We start from the raw sequence: 21,457 nt of genomic DNA on the forward strand, positions 1-21,457 counted from the left end.
AGTCAAGGCAGTCACATTTAAAAGACACTTGGACAGGTACATGGATGGGAAAGTTTTAGAAGAATATGGGCCAAACATATGCAAATATGTTAGCATAGATGGGGCACTTTGGACAGTTGGGCCGAAGGACCTGTTCCTGGGTTGTGTAACTCTATAATTCTATCATTCTTTCTGGTGCAGGGAATGTGTCAGCTACAGTCTGGATCTTGACCTGAATTGCTCAGTCCAGTGACATGATTGGCACAGTCTTACAGATAAATTATAATGAAAGGTGATATACTTTGCCAGAAATATGGTTTACTTCAGCTGAAATAGAAATTGGATTGCTTGACAATAAAAATATCAGTGCTCTCTTATCCAGTTTCCATGTTCATATTTCTTCAAAGACCTATATTTTGGTTTCCAAATAGTTGAATAGATATTGGAAACTTTTCTTCGAACGTCATCAATGAATGATTTGTAAATAATCATCCGTTCTAAAGACAGAAAATACTAAGAATACTCTGCCTCCTATTCTTGTACATTTATCAAATGTTGGAGGAAAGGTCGAGGAAGGAACTGGAGATGCTGCTTTGCACATAAGATAGGCACAAAATGCTGGAGTCATGAAGAAGGGTCCCGACCCGAAATGTCACCCATTCCTTCTCTCCACAGATGCTGCTACCTGTCCCTCTGGGTTACTCCAGCATCGATATACTGAAACTCTCGTTTGTTTGTTTGTTTGTTTGTTCCTGAACTACAGCCAAAACGGTACACGATAGCACGGCAATCTTAGGCCCACCTTACTCACCGTCGTCCCTTTGGTGCTAATGGAAGACGTTTAATTGAAATCATTGTTGTATTTTTAAAGTTATTCACATTTTAAAGTTTAAATCTAAGAGGGAGAGGAAGGAGGATAAGGGGCATTGAGGGGGGTGGAGTGGGGGGAGGGGAGGGGAAGGGGGGAGGGGAAGGGGGAGGGGAAGGGGGAGGGGAAGGAGGGAGTAAGTGGGGAGTGGGGAGGGGGAGGGAGGGAGGGGGAGGAGAGGGGAGGGGAGGAGGGAGGGGGAAGGAGGGAGGGAGTGGGGAGGGGGAGGGAGGGAGGGGGAAGGGGGGAAAGGGGCACAAGGGAGGGAAGGGGGAGAGGGGAGAGGGAGGGGGAGGAAGAGGGGAGGGGGCAGGGAGGGGGGAGGAGAGGGTGCTGCACCAATGCAGGAGAGGTTTGGGCCCAACAGGTCCACTTGGTCTAGTTTTGTATTAATTGCTGGACATGTGCAATGAGAGAACATTGTACAGGCCATCTCTGGATGATGAACAGGTTCCATTTTAAAGTCGTCCATGAATCAATTTTGTCCATAAGATAGAAAATACCCAACTACCTAATGTGGTAATCATACCACAGTATGATAACAAGTGACATCTAAAGCTCGTAACACTAATAAGAAAGAACAATTACTAAAAGTGGAGAGAGAGGAAATTAATTCTGCCAATTAGAGAGGAATCAACACAGTATGTCAGACAATTGAATTTAATATTAATAATAATCTTAATATTATTATGGGGGCTTGTTTGTATGCAAGCGTGTCCATTGCAGGTGGTGAGGCGGTAGAGTTGCTGCCTTACAGTGCCAGAGACCCGGGATCGATGCGGACTATGGGTGCTGTCTGTACAGGGTTTGTACGTTCTCCCCATGACCTGCGTGGGTTTTCCCCAGGAGCTCCGGTTTCCTCTCACACTCCAAAGGCGTACAGGTTTGTAGGTTAATTGGCTCGGTAAACTTGTAAATTGTCCCTAGTGTGTGTAGGATAGTGTTAATGTGCGGGGATCGCTGGTCGGCGCGGACCCGGTGGGCCGAAAGGCCTGTTTCCGCCTGTATCTCTAAGCTCTACTCTCTAAAGTCAGACATTCATAACCAGGTAAAGTCTATCAACACAGATCAGCCAAAACATTATGGCCACTGACAGGTGAAGTGAATGACATTGATTATCTTGTTATAATGGCACCTGTCAAGGGGTGGGATATATTAGGCAGCAAGTGAACAGTCAGTTCTTGAAGTTGATGTGTTGGGTGCAGGAGAAATGGGCAGGAGTAAAGATCTGAGCGACTTTGACAAGGGCCAAATTGTTATGGCCAGACGACTGGGTCAGAGCATCTCTGAAACGGCAAGGCTTGTGGGGTGCTCCCGGTCAACAGTGGTGAGTACCTACCGACAGTGGTCCGAGGAGGGACAAACCACAAACCGGCGACAGACAGGGTGTTGGGCGCCCAAGGCTCATTGATGCGCGAGGGCAACGAAGGCTATCCCATCTGGTCCGAACCGACAGAAGGTCGACTGTGGCACAAGTCACAGAAAATGTTAATGGTGGTCACGGGAGGAATGTGTCACAACACACAGTGCATCGCACCCTGCTGCGTATGGGGCTGCACACGGAGGACCAACAGCATATTAGACAGGTGGTCATAATATTTTGGATTATCAGCTGAACGAACATAGCCGTTTGGATGCATCAGTGAAGTAATTAATGATGGTTTGGGCTCAGGCTCTGAGTGTGCATGTGTGAAATGTGTATGAGCTCATAGAAACATAAAATTCTTGAGGGATTAGCACACGGCAGATGCAGGAAAAATGTTCCCGATGTTGGGGGAGTCCAGAACCAGGGGGTCACAGTTTAAGAAAAAAGGGGTAGGCCATTTAGGACTGAGATGAGGAAAAACTTTTTCACCCAGAGAGTTGTGAATCTGTGGAATTATCTGCCACCAAAGGCAGTGGAGACCAATTAACTGGATGTTTTCAAGAGAGAGTTAGATTTAGCTCTTAGAGCTAACGGAATCAAGAGATATGGAGAAAAAGCAGGAACGGGGTGCTGATTTTGAACGATCAGCCATGATCGCATTGAATGGCGGTGCTGGCTCGAAGGGCTGAATGGCCTACTCCTGCACCTATTTTCTATGATTCTATGTTTCTACTCACTGTATTTCTGCAGCATTTGCATCTCTTCGCCAGGCCTGAACATCAATTTAGTTTGCCGCAGTGTTAAAACAAAATCTTGAACTTGGACTTCCGCGTTCCGCTGCAGTACTGCACGTCTCAAACCGTTGTGTTCCTTCAGCTCTTCCGTGAAGCCACAGCATTATGTGGCAACAAATGTCAGCTCAACCACTGGCTTTTTCAAGAGAATGACCGGTTATAAATAGGAAGGAACTGCAGGTGCTGGTTTACACCGAAGATAGACACAAAATGCTGGAGTACCTCAGCGGGACAGGCAGCGTCTCTGGAGGGAAGCAACAGGTGACGTTTTGGGTCGAGATTCTCGAGACCCTTCTGACGGGTCTCGACCCAAAACATCACCCATTCCTTCCCTCCAGAGATGCTTCCTGTCCCGCTGAGGTACTCCAGCATTTTGTCTCTACTGGTTAGAGACAGGAATCTTACAGAGTGGCAGAGAGCCTTGCAACCCATCGCGGTCAAAAGAGCTCCCTAAGATGTTCCCTCGACTCAGCATTTCACCAACATATTGAGGACTTTTGCTTCATTCAACTCAATGACCATTCTTCACCTTACAAGGTTTCTCTGGAATCTGACTCCATCATTCCTTCAAATCTTCACCTTCTGCGTGAAGTAGAAGCACCTCGGCTTCTCTGGTTTCTCAATTCTCTGATGTAACCGCAAAGAGAGTTCACTGGAACTCACCAATCTCGTGCCACATCGGAGCAGTTTCAAATAATAGAGAGAGCAAGCTTTGTGAAAAGGCAGTGTGTGGAGCTCTGGCAAACAGCACTTTAAACCCATCACGCCAGAGAGCATTATATCATATCATATCATATACATACAGCCGGAAACAGGCCTTTTCGGCCCTCCAAGTCCGTGCCGCCCAGTGATCCCCGTACATTAACACTATCCTACACCCACTAGGGACAATTTTTACATTTACCCAGCCAATTAACCTACAAACCTGTACGTCTTTGGAGTGTGGGAGGAAACCGAAGATCTCGGAGTAAACCCACGCAGGTCACGGGGAGGACGTACAAACTCCTTACAGTAGAGAACCAAATACAGATTCAATCAATAGTGTTTACTGTAGAGGAATAAAAATGCTTGTATGTTCTTGAAGTTCCCATTGGCATTTCCAAAGGAGAAAGGTTGGTTCAGTGACCCTCTCTAATGCTGATTTATTTAATCAGGCACTGGATGGTGCAGTGAGTTAGAACAACTTTAGAAAGGTACCTAGGATGAGCTGAATTTCTTGTTCCATTAATATAACGTTGTGGAAACTTAATTTACCAGTCTGGACAGGGTTTCTGTAAAAAAATCTCAGCTGAAACCACAGGAGTGGATTGAGAAAAGCCACAAGGCAACTCCCATCCTACATATTTTGGGCCTTCAATTATGTCACCTCTCTCTGCTGACCTCAGCATAACCCAGGTCCCTGGATCAAAAGCCAACCAAGTATCCATCAGTTTCCTCAGCCCACCCTCCTTGTTCTCTCATAGCACCAGGTGGCGCCACCAGCAGTGGCTGCCTCACCAACGGTCTGTCTGTCCTTTCTACTGTTTTTATTATTTTAACTATGTGTTTAAAGTATGTTTTAGTGTTCGTTGGTTTGTTTTATGTGGGGGGTGGGGGGGGGGGGGGGAATTGGGGGAAACTTTTTTTCAATCTCCTACCTCGACGGAGATGTGATTTTTCTCCGTGTCGTATCTCCGTCCCCACTGCGGCCTAACATCGAGGAGTTGGTGGCCTTTCCTGGAGACCGGCCCGGCACTTCATGCCGCGGGCACGGCGCGGACTTTAACATCGTGGAGCTGCGATCCTTTGCCGGGGATCGACTGTGGAGAGCTCCAACCGCGGGGCCTGTGGACTTTAACACCGTGAAGCCCGCGGTCTCTGGCGAGAAGAGGCCGACTCGGGAGCTCCATGCCGCGGAGAGTTACAACCGTCCCGACGCGGGGAGTTTCGATCATCCCGACGCGAGGGCCTCGGACAGTCGGCAGCGGCGACTGTGGACGGTTCAACAGCCCCGACCGCCGGTGAACAAAGAGGAAGATGATTGAACTTTATTACCTTCCATCACAGTGAGGAATGTGGAATCCGCTGTGGTGGATGTTTATGTTACATTTTATTTTATGTGGCTGTGTGTCTTGTTGCTTTTCACTTAGTATGGCTGTATAATAATAAAATAAGGAAATAATGGCGGACAAATAAAGCCAACCGTTTATGTATAGTGTCCTTGAAGCATGTTTATTACATTCGGATCAAGGCAAGGCTCTGACAACCTCTTCCTCCCAACCCTGAACTTTAGAAAGAAGGAATGGGTGACGTTTCGGGTCGAGACCCTTCTTCTTGACCCGAAACGTCACCCATTCCTTCTCTCCAGAGATGCTGCCTGACCCGCTGAGTTACTCCAACATTTTGTGTCTACCTTCGATTTAAACCAGCATCTGCAGGTTTTTTTCCTACACACCTGAACTTTAGACCTCTGTCCTCCAAAGCCAACCCCCAATTGTTTCTGATATCTGCCAGCTATATGCGACCGGAGTTTCTGCCCAGTTGCTTGATTTCACATGTGTTCTTTGGGACTTGCAGTAGTCCAATCCCCATCTCCTTCCTGCCTTCACATGTGCTGACCTTGAATTACCAACTGGGAACATCGTTATCCTAAATAAATGACTGCTCAATAGAAACCGGTTAAAGTGAGCTTTTTAACTTATTTCCTCTCAAATAGCACTCTACTATCCTTTAATGTTTAAAAAAATAATGAAACTTGGAAAGCTATTTGTTGAACAAATGTTCTGAATATAAACTATCTTCCCTGCAAACATTTCACTGATGCATGGAGAGATATTTTAATACATTAACTCTCCTGAAAAAGAGCACAATTTGGCACAGAAACAGAAACCCGAAATTAACATGTAGCAAAATGTTCAACACCCTCAACGAAACATTGATAAAAAATCTGGTATTTGAAAGGTACAGCTGGTTCAACAGTAAAATAAATCAGTTCTGCGTGTAATTATAATTATAATTATGAATTAGTGCCAAATGCTAACACTTTGCAACAATTTTTTTTAATAACATTCACACACTGCAATTCTAATAAAAGCTAAAACCAGAATATATCAAACTCATTTTATCTGTGGTTGCCTTTGTTAAACCATTAGACCAAGTGGACCCGTTGGGCCCAAACCTCTCCTGCATTTGTGCAGCGCCCTCTCCTCCCTCTCCCCCTCCCCCCTCACCCCTCCCTCCCTCCTCCCCCCTCTCTCCCCTCCCCACCTCCCTCCCCCTCCCTCCTCCCCTCCTCTTCCCCCTCCCTCCCTCCTTCCCCTCCCTCCTCCCCTCCCCCTTCCTCACCCCCTCTCCCCCTCCCTCCCCCACTCTCCTCTCCTCCCCTCCCATCCCCCCATCCCCTACCCCTCCCCCCTCCCACCACACCCCCTCCCCCTCCTTCCCTAGGAGATAGATTTAAACTTTAAAATGTGAATAACTTAAAAAATATAACACCGATTCCAATGAAACCTCTTCCATTAGCACCAAAGGGACGACGGTGAGTAAGGTGGGCCTAAAATTGTCACGCTATCGTGTACCGTTTTGGCTGTAGTTCAGGAACAAACAAACAAACAAATGAGAGTTTTAGTCTATAGATAATAACAGAGGCAAAAATGACATCATTGCAAAGTTCAATATTAATTTGCGAACATAGAAAATGAGTTTGACATAACGTACATAAGTGCAATAATAGGAAGGGAATTGTACAAACTGATTACTAATTTAACAGCAATTCATGATGAGTGCTAAAATATGAATATTTAACGACCTTGCAGATCATCTCAAGTGTACCTGCAGCCTACGCATCTGTGGTTTGGAACTGAAAAGTCGACAATTCCTCTTCCAGAAGATAGACATAAAAAGCAGGAGTAACTCAGCCGGTCAGACAGAATCTCTGGAGAAAAGGAATAGGTGACGTTTTTTAGATTTAGATATACAGCGCAGAAACAGGCCCTTCGGCCCACCGGGTCCGCGCCGACCAGCGATCCCCGCACACTAACACTGTCCTACACCCACTAGGGACAATTTTTACATTTGCCCAGCCAATTAACCTACAAATTAACCTACATACCTGTAAGTCTTTGGAGTGTGGGAGGAAACCGAAGATCTCAGAGAAAACCCACGCAGGTCACGGGGAGAACGTACAAACTCCGTACAGACGGCGCCCGTAGTCAGGATCGAACCTGAGTCTCCGGCGCTGTAAGGCAGCAACTCTACCGCTGCGCCACTGTGCCGCCTTTAGGACGAGACCCTTCGTCAGACCCAAAACGTCACCTATTTCTTTTCTCCAGAGATGCTGTTTGACCTGCTGAGTTACTCCAGCATTTTGTGTCTGTCTTCAGTTTAAACCAGCGTCTGCAGTTCCTTCCTGCACAATTCCTATCCCTGCATAGGTGCTGCTCCAACTGGTGAGCTTCTCCTGTGGATAGTTTGTTGCTCCAGATTCCAGCATCTGCTGCCTCTTGTGCCACTGTAGCATCTGCATTGTTTAATCATCTTTACATGTTGGATACGGTAAGCCATCCTCAAGCTTGATCTATATGCATGAAGATCTTGTTCTACTGAGCATTCCCTAGTGCACTGAGGTCCAATGCACGCATTTTAATGTCCCTTTCTTTCCCTCTCTCGAATTTCCCACACTTATCCATTAACCAGACATCATCACCTATAGTTATCACCATGGCAATCCGTGGTGCAGGAGGAGGCCATTCGGCCCTTTGAGCCAGCATCGCCATTCATTGTGATCATGGCTGATCATCCACAATCAGTAACCCGTGCCTGCCTTCTCCCCATATCCCTTGATTCCCCTAGCCCCTAGAGCTCTATCTAACTCTCTTTTAAATTAATCCAGTGAATTGGCCTCCACTGCTTTCTGTGGCAGAGAATTCCACAAATTCACAACTCTTTGGGTGAAAACGTTTTTTCTCAGCTCTGTTTTAAATGGCCTCCCCTTTATTCTTAAGACTGTGTGGCCCCTGGTTCTGGACTCCCCCAACATTGGGAACATTTTTCCTGCATCTAGCTTGTCCAGTCCTTTTATAATTTTATACGTCTCTATAAGATCCCCTCCCATCCTTCTAAACTCCAGTGAATACGAGCCTAGTCTTTCCAATCTTTCCTCATATGACAGTCCTGCCATCCTGGGGATTAACCTCGTGAACCTACGCTGCACTGAATAATCTTGTTGCAACTGGAAAGTCAGTGCAATAAAAGCTTGGTGCCCTGGCACAGGCCAGGCTTGATAGGAGCTGGTTAACTCCTTGTTGGCTCAGCACCCCCCACAATATGGGATCCACACCTGTGCCAGCCCAGCCTCTGCCCCTCAAGTCCTGGTGACTCAACTGTGCCAATTTGTGAAGTGCAGGACAACTGCGGATGTGACAGTGGATGTGATTTGTGGATCCAAGCAGCCACTGTGGTATTTGCTTTCTTAAACATCCTGTATTTTACTGCTAAATGTCATATATCCACGATGCAAATGTGCATTTTCAGGTCCCGATTTGGGATTCTAGTTACCCTGCCTCCATCTTCCCTTTATTCAGTAGATACTGGTAGCATAGGTGGTGAGGGCAGGTATTGAGGGGGGTTATTCTGGGATGACAGAACCAACTGTTGAGCCTTCCCGAGGTGTCGTGGGCCTAACTCAACACAACACCAGTGAAGGAAGTTGCCCACTTGATAACCCCAATGATATACTTGCATCTACATGATCAGCTTTTTTTAAATGAGCTTGTTAACATGTAGGTGACTGTTTATTGCATACGGAGCCAGTTATTGTCCTTGGCATAAGTTGGTGTATTCAGTTCAGATACCACTTTGGCTGTGGGCTTGGTTTTCTTGGTTGAGCGCTTATGCTGATGTTAAAGCAGAAGTACTTTGTGTTTTAATTATAATTACTTCTCGAAAGTAGAAAGACACTAGAAACACTCAGCAAGCCTGGCAGCAGCCATGGAAAGAGGAACAGGGTCGATAGACTGTAGGTAAATCATTGGGAGTACTAACAGCAGCAACGGGAGCCTCATGGCCTTGGGGCGTGAGGGTGGGGGGGGGGGGGGGGGTGGGGGAAGACAATGGGGACCGGGCACGGTGGGGCGGTCGTCAGGGATGGTGGGAGAACAAAGTGGTTGGTGGGCACTCTAGTTTAGAATCCTCTGCCCAGAGGATAAGTCTGTGTTCGTTTGTTTGTTCCGGTGAAGGCGCTGAGCACACAGCAGCCAGCCTAGTAATATCCCTCAATACCAAAGAGACATTAATAAATCCTTCAATATTTTGCTTATCTTCTTTTCCATACTTATTTTCTTGGAGAATTAAACTATCGAAAGACTGACGAGAGATCATTTATTTGTTGGGCAGTGTGAGTTCTTTCAGTGTGAAGAAGGGTCTCGACCCGAAACGTCACCCATTCCTTCTCTCCCGAGATGCTGCCTGACCTGCTGAGTTACTCCAGCATTTTGTGAATTAATACCTTCGGTGAGTTCTTTTACCATGACTTAAATTATTAATTGCTCCTTCTTACAACTGATACGTTAATTTGTAAATCTCATTCATTGAATTATTGATTCCAAAGTCCTTCAGATTTTCAGGGATTCTGGTTCAAGGTTTGCAGAAAGAACTAGCCTTGAATACCTAAGCTTCTTTAGGAATTCCAATGTATCCAAATGTCTTTTTCTTTTTGTTTTCATTTTTAATTTCAGGTTTGTGTGTACCTTGTGTGTTGTGACTGACGGCAGTCCAACTTCCCTCCGGGGATAAATAAAGTTTTATCGTATCACATCGTATTGTAACATAATTATGATGATGGTCTCTGATCTGAAACATTAACTCTGATTCGATCTCCGTAGATGCTGCCTGAGTATCCCAGCATTTTCTGATGTAGTTTCAATTTCCAGAATACAGAGAAGATTTACGAGGATGTTGCCAGGACTAGAGGGCCTGAGCTATAGAGAGAGGTTGAGTAGGCTGGGAGTAGGCTCCAGTTCCTTGGAGTGCAGGAGGATGAGGGGTGATCTTACAGAGGTGTACAAAATCATGAGAGGAATAGATCGGGTAGATGCACAGAGTCTCTTGTCCAGAGTGGGTGAATCGAGGACCAGAGGACATAGGTTTAAGGTGAAGGGGAAAAGATTTAATAGGAATAGACAATAGACAATAGGTGCAGGAGTAGGCCATTCAGCCCTTCAAGCCAGCACCACCATTCAATGTGATCATGGCTGATCATTTTCAATCAGTACCCCGTTCCTGCCTTCTCCCCATACCCCCTGACTCCGCTATCCTTAAGAGCTCTATCTAGCTCCCTCTTGAAAGCATTCAGAGAACTGGCCTCCACTGCCTTCTGAGGTAGAGAATTCCACAAATTTACAACTCTCTGATTGAAAAAGTTTTTCCTCATCTCTGTTCTAAATGGCCTACCCCTTATTCTTAAACGGTGGCCCCTGGTTCTGGACTCCCCCAACATTGGGAACATGTTTCTTGCCTCTAACGTGTCCAACCCATTAATATTCTTATATGTTTCAATAAGATTCCCTCTCATCCTTCTAAATTCCAGTGTATACAAGCCTAGTCGCTCCAGCCTTTCAACATACGACAGTCCTGCCATTCCTGGAATTGACCTAGTAAACCTACGCTGCACGCCCTCAATAGCAAGAATACCCTTCCTCAAATTTGGAGACCAAAACTGCACACAGTACTCCAGGTGCGGCTTGTACTACTGTAGAAGGACCTCTTTGCTCCTATACTCAACTCCAATTGTTATGAAGGCCAACATTCCATTGGCTTTCTTCACTGCCTGCTGTACCTGCATGCTTCGTTTCAGTGACTGATGCACTAGGACACCCAGATCTCGTTGTACGTCCCCTTTTCCTAACTTGACACCATTCAGATAATAATCTGCCTTCCTACTCTTACCACCAAAGTGGAAACTGAGGGTTAACATTTTCGCACAAAGGGTGGTGGGTGTATTGAACAAGCTGCCAGAGGAGGTAGTTGAGCCAGGGACTATCCCAATGTTTAAGAAACTGTTAGACAGGTACATGGATAGGACAGGTTTGGAGGGATATGGACCAAACACAGGCAGGTGGGACTAGTGTAGCTGGGACTTGTTGGCTGGTGTGGGCAAGTTGGGCCGAAGGGCCTGTTTCCACACTGTATCAGCCTATGACTCGATCTGCATTTTTAAAATTTACAATTCTCTATAGCCACTTGAAACTATGCCACAGACTTTGGAGATACTTCCCACCACCAATGGATTCTAAAAGCAGAAAATATTCTCCCAGAAAATAGTCTTTATATTAGTATTAAATTAAATTCGAAGCTGTGGTGCCATTTAAGTTATTGACTGTTATAAATTTTTTATGGGTTTGTGTCTATGAGGATAGTCAGGGGCAAATTAATAAACATTTTTGTCCAAGTCACATTCAGATTTTGAGCCGATGATTCTTCTCTTCCATATCTTTCACACAATAAATGATAAACCTGAGACAATTATATTCTGTAGAGAGCCCTCTGCTGCCAATAAATGGTACCAGGTTGAATTCAAAGAATGTGATACATGTTTATGATTGCAGTGACCAACGACCATAAATACTTTAATTACATGTAAATTCACATAATGCGCAAGTGAATTATGTCAGAAAGTGGTAACATTATTAAACGGATAAATCTAAAAGCAAAAACTGCGGGTGGTGGAAATTTGAAACAAAAACAAAATGCAGTAAATATTCAGTCATCAGCTGCATTTATATCGAGAGAATTAACATAGAAACATAGAAAATAGGTGCAGGAGGAGCCATTCGGCCCTTCGAGCCAGCGCCGCCATTCAATATGATCATGGCTGGTCATCCACAATCAGTACCCCGTTCCTGCTTTCTCCCCATATCCCTTGATTCCGTTAGCCCAAAGAGCTATATCCAACTCTCTTTTGAAAACATCCAGTGAATTGGCCTCCACTGCCTTCCGAGGCAGAGAATTCAACAGATTCACAACTCTCTGGGTGAAAAGGTTTTTCCTCATCTCTGTCCTAAATGGTCTACCCCTTATTCTTAAACTGTGACCCCCAACAGTTCTGGACTCCCCCAACATCAGGAACATTTTTCCTGCATCTAGCCTGTCTAATCCCTTAAGACTTTTATATGTTTCTATCAGATCCCCTCTCATCCTTCTAAATTCCAGTGAATTTAAGCCCAGTCGATCCATTCTTTCATCATATGTCAGTCCCACCAATTAACCTGGTGAACCTACGCTGCACTCCCTCAGTAGCAAGAATGTCTCTCCTCAAATCAGGAGACCAAAACTGCACACAGTACTCCAGGTGAGGTCTCACTAGGGCCCTGTACAAAAGCAGTAGGGCCTCCGTGATCCTATACTCTCACTATGAAGGCTAACATGCCTTTGGCTTTCTTCACTGTCTGCTAGATTGTCCACCTACTCATTGCTTCATACTGTTTGTCAACTGTGTCTAGTAATCAACACAAAATTATTTTGGGCTCCTTTAGTTTAGTTTAGAGGTACAGTACAGAAACAGGCCCTTCGGCCCACTGAGTCGGCACCGACCAGCGATCCCCACACACTAACACTACCCTACACACACTAGGGACAATTTATATTTATACCAAGCCAATTAACCTACAAACCTGCACATCTTTGGAGTGTGGGAGGAAACCGAAGATCTCGGAGAAAATCCACGCAGGTCACGTGGAGAACGTACAAACTACGTACAGACAGCGCCCGTAGTCGGGATGGAACCCAGGTCTCTGGCGCTGTAAGGCAGCAACTCTACCGCTGCACCACAACCGCTGTTTAACAATTTTTTGTGACTTTTAATTAACATTTCAGCATTAGCCTTGCCTTTATCCAGCTATATAAAACGATGATTTTAATATTTTCTTTTAAGTATATTTGAACAAAGGCCTTATTTGATCAGATGCAGTAACACAGTGGTTGACAGGAAAACACGTATGTACACAGCTCCATGCATTTCTAGCCCTGTTATGATCAGATAAAACATCTGGAAAGAAAGAAGTAATATGTGGAAGAATGGGAAATTCTCTCAAATCTGAAAGACGCTTTTCTGAAAATGCAGTGCAAAACTGATCAGTTTTCATATTAGTATGAAGTCATATTAGCATGATCACAGTGAGTGGCGGTGCTGGCTCGAAGGGCCAAATGGCCTCCTCCAGCACCTTTTTTTCTATGTTTCTATGTATTGCTATTCTAAACTTCTAATGAAATGGTTGTTGATATTCTCGTACATGTTTCCATGAACACATTACAAGAGGTTGCACTTTAAACTTCAATGCATGCAAATTTATTTGTAGCTGCTGTGAAAACTGCAGTATGACAAAGGTTAAGATAGTTGTACAGCACAAGGACATTCCTTGACGCATATCACAAGGTTCTTGATAGGCATCCCTTGAGAATTCTTGAGATCAGACAATAGACAATAGACAATAGGTGCAGGAGGAGGCCATTCGGCCCTTCGAGCCAGCACCACCCTTCACTGTGATCATGGCTGATCATCCACAATCAGTACCCCGTTCCTGCCTTCTCCCCATATCCCTTGACTCCGCTGTCTTTAAGAGCTCTATCTAATTCTTTCTTGAAAGCATCCAGAGAATTGGCCTCCACTGCCTTCTGAGGCAGAGAATTCCACAGATTCACAACTCTCTGGGTGAAAAAGTTTTTCCTCATCTCTGTTCTAAATGGCCTACCCCTTATTCTTAAACTGTGGCCCCTGGTTCTGGACTCCCCCAACATCGGGAACGTGTTTCTTGCCTCTAGCGTGTCCAATCCCTTAATACTCTTATATGTTTCAATAAGATCCCCTCTCATTCTTCTTAATTCCAGTAGTATAGGAAAATAACTGCAGATGCTGGTACAAATCGAAGGTATCACAAAATGCTGGAGTAACTCAGCAGGTCAGGCAGCATCTTGGAGAGAAAGAATGGGTGACATTTCGGGTCGAGACCCTTCTTCAGACTGATGTTTCGGGTCGAGACCCTTCTTCAGACCCCTGAAAAAGGGTCTGGACCCGAAACGTCACCCATTCCTACTTTCCAAGATGCTGCCTGACCTGCTGAGTGACTCCAGCATTTTGCGATACCTTCTAAATTCCTGTGTATCCAAGCCCAGTCGCTCCATTCTTTCAACATATGACAGTCCCGCCATCCTGGGAATTAACCTCGTGAACCTTCGCTGCACTCCCTCAATAGCAAGAATGTCCTTCCTCAAATTTGGAGACCAAAACTGCACACAGTGATTCTAGGATTCTTGAGAACCATCCCTTGAATTAAAGCTAGCTAGAACCTAGAGGATATGGTTCTTGATAATCCTCTACATACTAGAGGGGAGGGAGCGAGGGGGAGGAAGGAGGGTGGGGGAGGTAGAGGAGGGAGGGGGAGGGGAGGGGGGGAGGGAGGGGGGAGGGGAGGGGGGGAGGGAGGGGGAGGGGAGTAGCGAGGGGGAGGAGGGAGGGTGGGGGGAGGCGGGAGGGGGAGGGGAGGGGGAGGGGGGAGTGGAGGGGGAGGGGGGAGTGGAGGGGGAAGGGGGGAGAGTGGGGGGGGAGAGGGGAGGGGGAGTGGGGAGTATGGGGGAGGGGAGTGGGGAAGGAGAGGGTGCTGCACCAATGCAGGAGTGGTTTGGGCCCCCCGGGTCCACTTGGTCCAGCCCTTACTAAAATTGAATACAAATAAAGGATTAAATAGCATGTCGTTTTATTTGCATTAGTGTTATTGCATTTGTATTAGTGTTTTGAGAATGTATTGTGAATGTTGATGAGATGATTTCAAGGGTCAAAATCTGTATAAAAATCTGACAGTCCCGAGTGGAATTTCAGACCGGTAAGTAAGTGGGACTGTGCTGCTTGTTCACGTAAAGTGTGTCTGGAAAATGAATGCAAGATGTCACAGTCCAGCTGATCGGCGAGGACACCATCAGTGTATTAATGTTTGTTATCCTCATACATGCTTGTTATCATCTACCCGATCCTGTATCAATAATTTTCTCTTCATGACACAGCTGTTCACTCATTACCCCTTTAATATCTCCAGTACTACACATTCTGACAGCGTGGAGAAAGGTTTAGGCCAGATCATTCCACTTTGATTGTGTTCAAATTCTAGCTATTAAAAGCTGGCCCATCCCTTACAGAATGAAAGGAATTGTTTCCACGAATTACAAGCATTGCTGCAATAGTATCTTCCTCTCTGCACATCTTTCCCTCAACAAATCTTAACTGGCTAGCAAGCCACGCCACGTATCTTTGTATCGTTCACAAACTGGGCCACCAAGCCATCAATTCCATCATCCAGATCATCAACGTCTAAAGTGAAAGGTATCTAAGGCCGCCAACTGTCCCGTATTAGCCGGGACATTTCTTATATCAGGCTAAATTGGTTTGTCCCATACGGGACCGCCCTTGTCCCCTATTAGGCCCGGGGGCCGCTGTAGGCCCGAACAGTGTAGGCCCGGAGGCCGCTGTAGGCCCAGGGCCCACTGTAGGCTTGGGGGCACTGTAGATCTGGACAGTGTAGGCCCGGAGGCCGCTGTAGGCCCAGGGTCCACTGTAGGCTCGGGGGCCGCTGTAGGCCCGGACAGTGTAGGCCCGGGGTCCACTGTAGGCCCGGGGTCCACTGTAGGCCCGGGGTCCACTGTAGGCCCGGGGTCCATTGTAGGCCCGGGGTCCATTGTAGGCTTGGGGGCTGCTGTACACCCGGACAGTGTAGGCCCGGAGGCCCCAGCGCCGCCTGACAGAGGTTACATAGCAACCCGCCTCCCGGCCCGGGCGGCTACCATTGGTGGAGCGGGAGCACGTGGCCGCTGGCTGGGTGAGGTCACGTGGGGCGGTGATGTCACTCTTTGTCCCTTATTTGGGAGTGAGAAAGTTGGCAACCCTAAAAGTAGCGGAGCTAGCAACAATGATTTGCTATCCCCGATTTCCTCTTTTTCATGCACTTGCGCTGTCTTGCAGAGAAGTAACACTGATAAAGGTTGCAACATCTTTGCAGCATTTGTGTCAATCGGGCAACCCCAATGCATAGAGCAAAGGGGAAAGGGGGCCGTCATTACATAATAATGCATGAAATAATGCATGAAATAATGCATTAAACAAATAATTACTTCTTCCATTCACAATTTCCCCCCTTTACCCCCTACCCACTTGCCCTCTTTATTGTCACAGTAAATGGCATGAGAATGAGACCACAGATAGACTCAAAATGCTGGAGTAACTCAGCAGGACAGGCAGCATCTCTGGGGAGAAAGATTGGGTGATGTTTCGGGTCGATTCGAAATGTCACCCGTTCCTTTTCCCAGAGATGCTGCCTGTCCTGCTGAGTTACTCCAGCACTTTGTGTCTTTCTTTGGTGTAAACCAGCATCTGCAGTTCCTTCCTACACAATGGGACCACAGACGCCAGCTCAGCAGAGGTCGATCGTAGATGGGAGGAAAACAAAATATCAGCTCCATAGGAAAATAACTGCAGATGCTGGTTCAAATTGAAGGTAGACACAAAATGCTGGAGTAACTCAGCGGGTCAGGCAACATCTCAGGAGAGAAGGAATGGGTGACGTTTCGGGTCGAGACCCTTGACCCGAAACGTCACCCATTCCTTCTCTCCTGAGATGCTGCCTGACCCGCTGAGTTACTCCAGCATTTTGTATCAGTTCCATAAGTGAGGACGTCCAAATGTTTCAGTTTGTATTGTAACTCCAATTTGACGTAAGGGCAAACACTTGCAATTTCTCGAGAAAGATGGGGTCGTTATTCTCTCAATTTTGTGCTCTTTTGTGCTGGAGGAATAGGAGAATAAGGAAATAATTCCATTGTCTCATCTGTCATCTCGTCAGAATTATATGTGTCAGTTTCTCATAATCCATTCAAATTGTGAATGGAAATTATGAATACAATATTCTGGGGGCAGGATTGTTCTGATCATGCCTTGTTTCATGACATCATTGTGATTTCTGAAGTCGTTTAAAAAATGACGCTATGTGTAGAAACCAAACCTATTATTCCTTCATAAAAGCCATTTAGTGAAGATAATATTACAGTTCAAAGGGTTATTACTGCAGCTATTCAACAATACATTGCTTTTTTCCCCCTAGATAGACACAAAATGCTGGAGTAACTCAGCGGGACAGGCAGCATTTATGGAGAGAAGGAATGGGTGACATTTCGGGTCGAGACCTTTCTTCAGTCTCGACCTGAAACGTCAGCCATTCCTTCTCTCCAAAGATGCTGCCTGTCCCGCTGAGTTACTCCAGCATTTTGTGTCTGTCTTCGGTGTAAACCAGCATCTGCAGTTCCTTCATACACTCTGAAATTATAACTCTTTAATAAAAGTTACATCAGTTTTGCTTGATTTTGTTTCTATTTTGAGATAGAAATTTTAGTTTGTGATGCAAGACACTGCCTTTGTTTTGATACTAAATATTTAACTTTTTCTTTTATTAAGCTTTCACTCGGATTCAGACATTCCCCCAATTTATTAACAATTATTGAATATATTCCACTCTCAGAAGAAGAAGCTAAGCTTCTGTATGGAGGAGAATGAAATGCTATCTCGGAGGGCAGGAGAAGAGTCAAGTCTTGGATTGATTGAGCTGCGAGTCAGGCTGCCATCAAGGTCTGAAAGAGGCCAGGTCCCAAATCGTCACCTGTCTATGTTCTCCAGAGATGCTGCCTGACCCACTGAGCTACTCCATGGCTTTGGGGCATTTTTTTTAACCAGCAACTTGTGGACCCTTCTTCAGACTGGGTACAAAGAAGATTTACAAGGATGTTGCCAGGACTAGAGGGTCTGAGCTATAGAGAGAGGTTGAGTAGGCTGGGACTCCATTCCTTAGAGCGCAGGAGGATGAGAGGTGATCTTATAGAGGTGTATCTCTTGAGAGGAATAGATCGAGTAGATGCATAGGGTCTCTTGCCCAGAGTAGGTGAATCAAGGACCAGAGGACATAGGAGAAGGAAAAGATTTAATGGGAATCTGAGGGGTAACTTTTTCACACAAAGTGTTATGGGTGTATGGAACACGCTGCCAGAGGAGGTAACATCCCGTATTTTGGGCTAAATTTGTTTGTCCCGTACGGGACCGCCTTTGTCCCAGGCCTAACACGGGACGAAGGGCGGTCCCGTATGAAACAAATCAATTTAGCCCAAAATACAGGATGTCCCGGCTAATACGGGACAGTTGGCAACCCTAGGTAGACTGACTTCACCCAATTTTCACATTTACCAAGCCAATTAACCTACATACCTGTACGTCTTTGGAGTGTGGGAGGAAACCGAAAGCCTTTCTGCCCACCCGGTTCCTGAGATGCCATTTTCAGGGCAGTCGGGTAACTGGTGACAAAGATAAGAGAAACAAAAACAAAGCAACATAAGATAGAAGTAGTAGACCGCCATTTGTCATTCAATACCAGGAAAGACCAGCACCATTTTGTTGTGGTAACTCGAACCTTCCTGTCTGTCTAAAAAATCATAACCTTAAGATGCAGCAATGATAATTTCAGCAATAACTGGTTGTTCTTTTTTCTTTCTGCAGCAATACATTAAACTACGCTTGAAGCTTCTTAAAAAAGCTTTTAGTTGCGAACTTTGAGCTTTATTTTAACCTCCCACTTTTTTTCACACAGTACAGTACATCCCAAGTCATCTTAACCTCCATCAGTTGCAAAGGGAAATGGTGAAAAGACAGGAGGAAATGCAACTGCATAAACAAAACTGTCAAAACAAAGAACAGAGAAGACACTAGCCCCTCTGACAGCACATGAACCAATACAATTGTGCTTAATTATATCAAGGCAAATGGCAAAAGTAATGCCGAAAAAAAGTCTTTAATGAGAAACTGAAGTGGTACACTCAGTCATTTCATTACCTTACTCATTCCATGTGCAGGCTTCAAAATGAAACATAATTGCACCAGATTTTGTGCTACGGTTTTGGGCGGTTCGGTGGCGCAGCGGTAGAGTTGCTGCCTTACAGCGCCAGAGACCCAGGTTCGATCCTGACTACGGGTGCCGTCTGTTCCTTCGTACACATTAACCGAAGTCTTTGGGAAGTGGGAGGAAACCGAAGCTCCCAAGCCTTTAGGGCACTCTTTAAATGGCGCATTGAACTACTGTTGAAAAAGCTTGTGATCTCAGAGCATGTCATGTCTTCCCTCAGATAGCCATTTCTTGCATGCACTGCCTAAAACAGAGTATTTCTGAACATCTTGTGCATTAACTGTTCAGTGCTACCCAGAAGACAATCATCAATTCAATCATATTGCAGGGAGAATTGTACACATTACAATGACAAGGCAATCACCCTCTACGTGGAGTTGGACATAGAGTTAATGGAGCAGCACTTGATCTCGCTATGCCATGGGGCATTAGAAACGTATACAATTATAAAAGGACTGGACAAGCTAGATGCAGGAAAAATCTTCCCAATGTTGGGGGAGTCCAGAGCCAGGGGCCACACAGTCTAAGAATAAAGGGGAGGCCATTTAAAACTGAGATGAGAAAACACTTTTTCACCCAGAGAGTTGTGAATTTGTGGAATTCTTTGCCACAGAGGGCAGTGGAGGCCAATTCACTGGATGAATTTAAAAGAGAGTTAGATAGAGCTCTAGGGGCTAGCAGAATAAAGGGATATGGGGAGAAGGCAGGCACGGGTTACTGATTGTGGATGATCAGCCATGATCACAGTGAATGGCGGTGCTGGCTCGAAGGGCCAAATGGCCTACTCCTGCACCTATTTTCCATGGGGCAAGATTGCAGAAGTGTGGGGAAAATCATTTCAGTTAGAAGCACTAAACCATTCAATACAGGCTAGAGGTTTTACTCTGCTTCTAAAGTATTATTGCAAGTGAATAGCAATAGCAAAAACATTACCAACAAACTTTGTCAAAATGATAAAGAAGTCAAAATCAAGAATTAAAATCCCAGAAACCTGATGATAGATTCTTGATGAGCGTTTGTCAGCACTGGGCCTGTACTCGCTGGAGTTTAGAAGGATGAGGGGGGACCTCATTGAAACGTACAGAATAGTGAAAGGCTTGGATAGAGTGGATGTGGAGAGGATGTTTCCACTAGTGGGAGAGTCTAGGACCAGAGGTCATAGCCTCAGAATAAAAGGACGTTCCTTTAGGAAGGAGATGAAGAGAAATTTCTTTAGTCAGAGGGTGGTGAATCTATGGAATTCTTTACCACAGACGGCTGTGGAGGCCAAGTCTGTGGATATTTTTGAGGCAGAGATAGATAGATTCTTGATTAGTACGGGTGTCAGAGATCTTCAACGAAGAGAAGATAGCATCATGAGCAGTGTTTGCATTATGATGAACTGAACACAGTACAAGTAATGCGAAGAATACAAATTACTGGAGTAACTCAGCAGGTCAGGCAGCATCTCTGGAGGACGTGGATAAGCGACGTTTCAAGTCGGGACCCATCTTCAGACTTGGAATATGCATAGGATGGTGAATAGGAACAACAAAATCATATTGAACACCGGAAGATGAAATTGGGTTGTTAGGGTAATGGAAGGGAGTCTGTCTGAAAGTCCTGTGAAATGTACCTGGTGGAATTATGCTGGAAGTGGCAAAAGAGCAATATGGAGATTGGGAGAGACACAGGTAACTGCAGATGCTGGTTTACAAAAAAAAGACGGCAAATGCTGGAGTAACTCTGCGGACCAGGCAGCATCTCTGGAGAATATGAATATGTGATGTTTTGGGTCAGGACCCTTCGTCAGGCTGATTGTTCTGGGAGGGTGGAGGGGGGGGGGGAGAAGAAAGTTGGAAAAGAGGGCAGGACAAAGCCTAGCAAGCAATAGATGGATGCAGGTGAGGGTTTTATTTATAGGCTCTGGGCTGTGTGGTCACTCACGGCTGGAGCTCTGGGCTGCGTGGTGAGTCTTGGCTGGAGCTCTGGGCTGTGTGGTCACTAGGCTGGAGCTCCAGGATGTGTGGTCACTCTAGGCTGGAGCTCTGGGCTGTGTGGTCACTCATGGCTGGAGCTCTGGGCTGTGTGGTGAGTCTTGGCTGGAGCTCTGGGCTGTGTGGTCACTAGGCTGGAGCTCCAGGATGTGTGGTCACTCTAGGCTGGAGTTCTTGGCTGGAGCTCTGGGCTGTGTGGTCACTCCAGGTGGTCACTCTCGGCTGGAGCTCCGGTCTGGATGGTCACTCTCGGCTGGAGCTCTGGGCTGGGTGGTCACTCTAGGTTGGAGCTCCGGGCTGTGGTCTCACTCTCGGCTGGAGCTCTGGGCTGTGTGGTGAGTCTTGGCTGGAGCTCTGGGCCATGTGGTCACTCTCGGCTGGAGCTCTGGGCTGGGTGGTCACTCTAGGTTGGAGCTCCGGGCTGTGGTCTCTCTCTCGGCTGGAGCTCTGGGCTGGGTGGTCACTCTAGGTTGGAGCTCCGGGCTGTGGTCTCTCTCTCGGCTGGAGCTCTGGGC

Source organism: Rhinoraja longicauda, chromosome 8, assembly GCF_053455715.1.
Source record: "Rhinoraja longicauda isolate Sanriku21f chromosome 8, sRhiLon1.1, whole genome shotgun sequence".
NCBI lineage: Eukaryota > Metazoa > Chordata > Chondrichthyes > Rajiformes > Arhynchobatidae > Rhinoraja > Rhinoraja longicauda.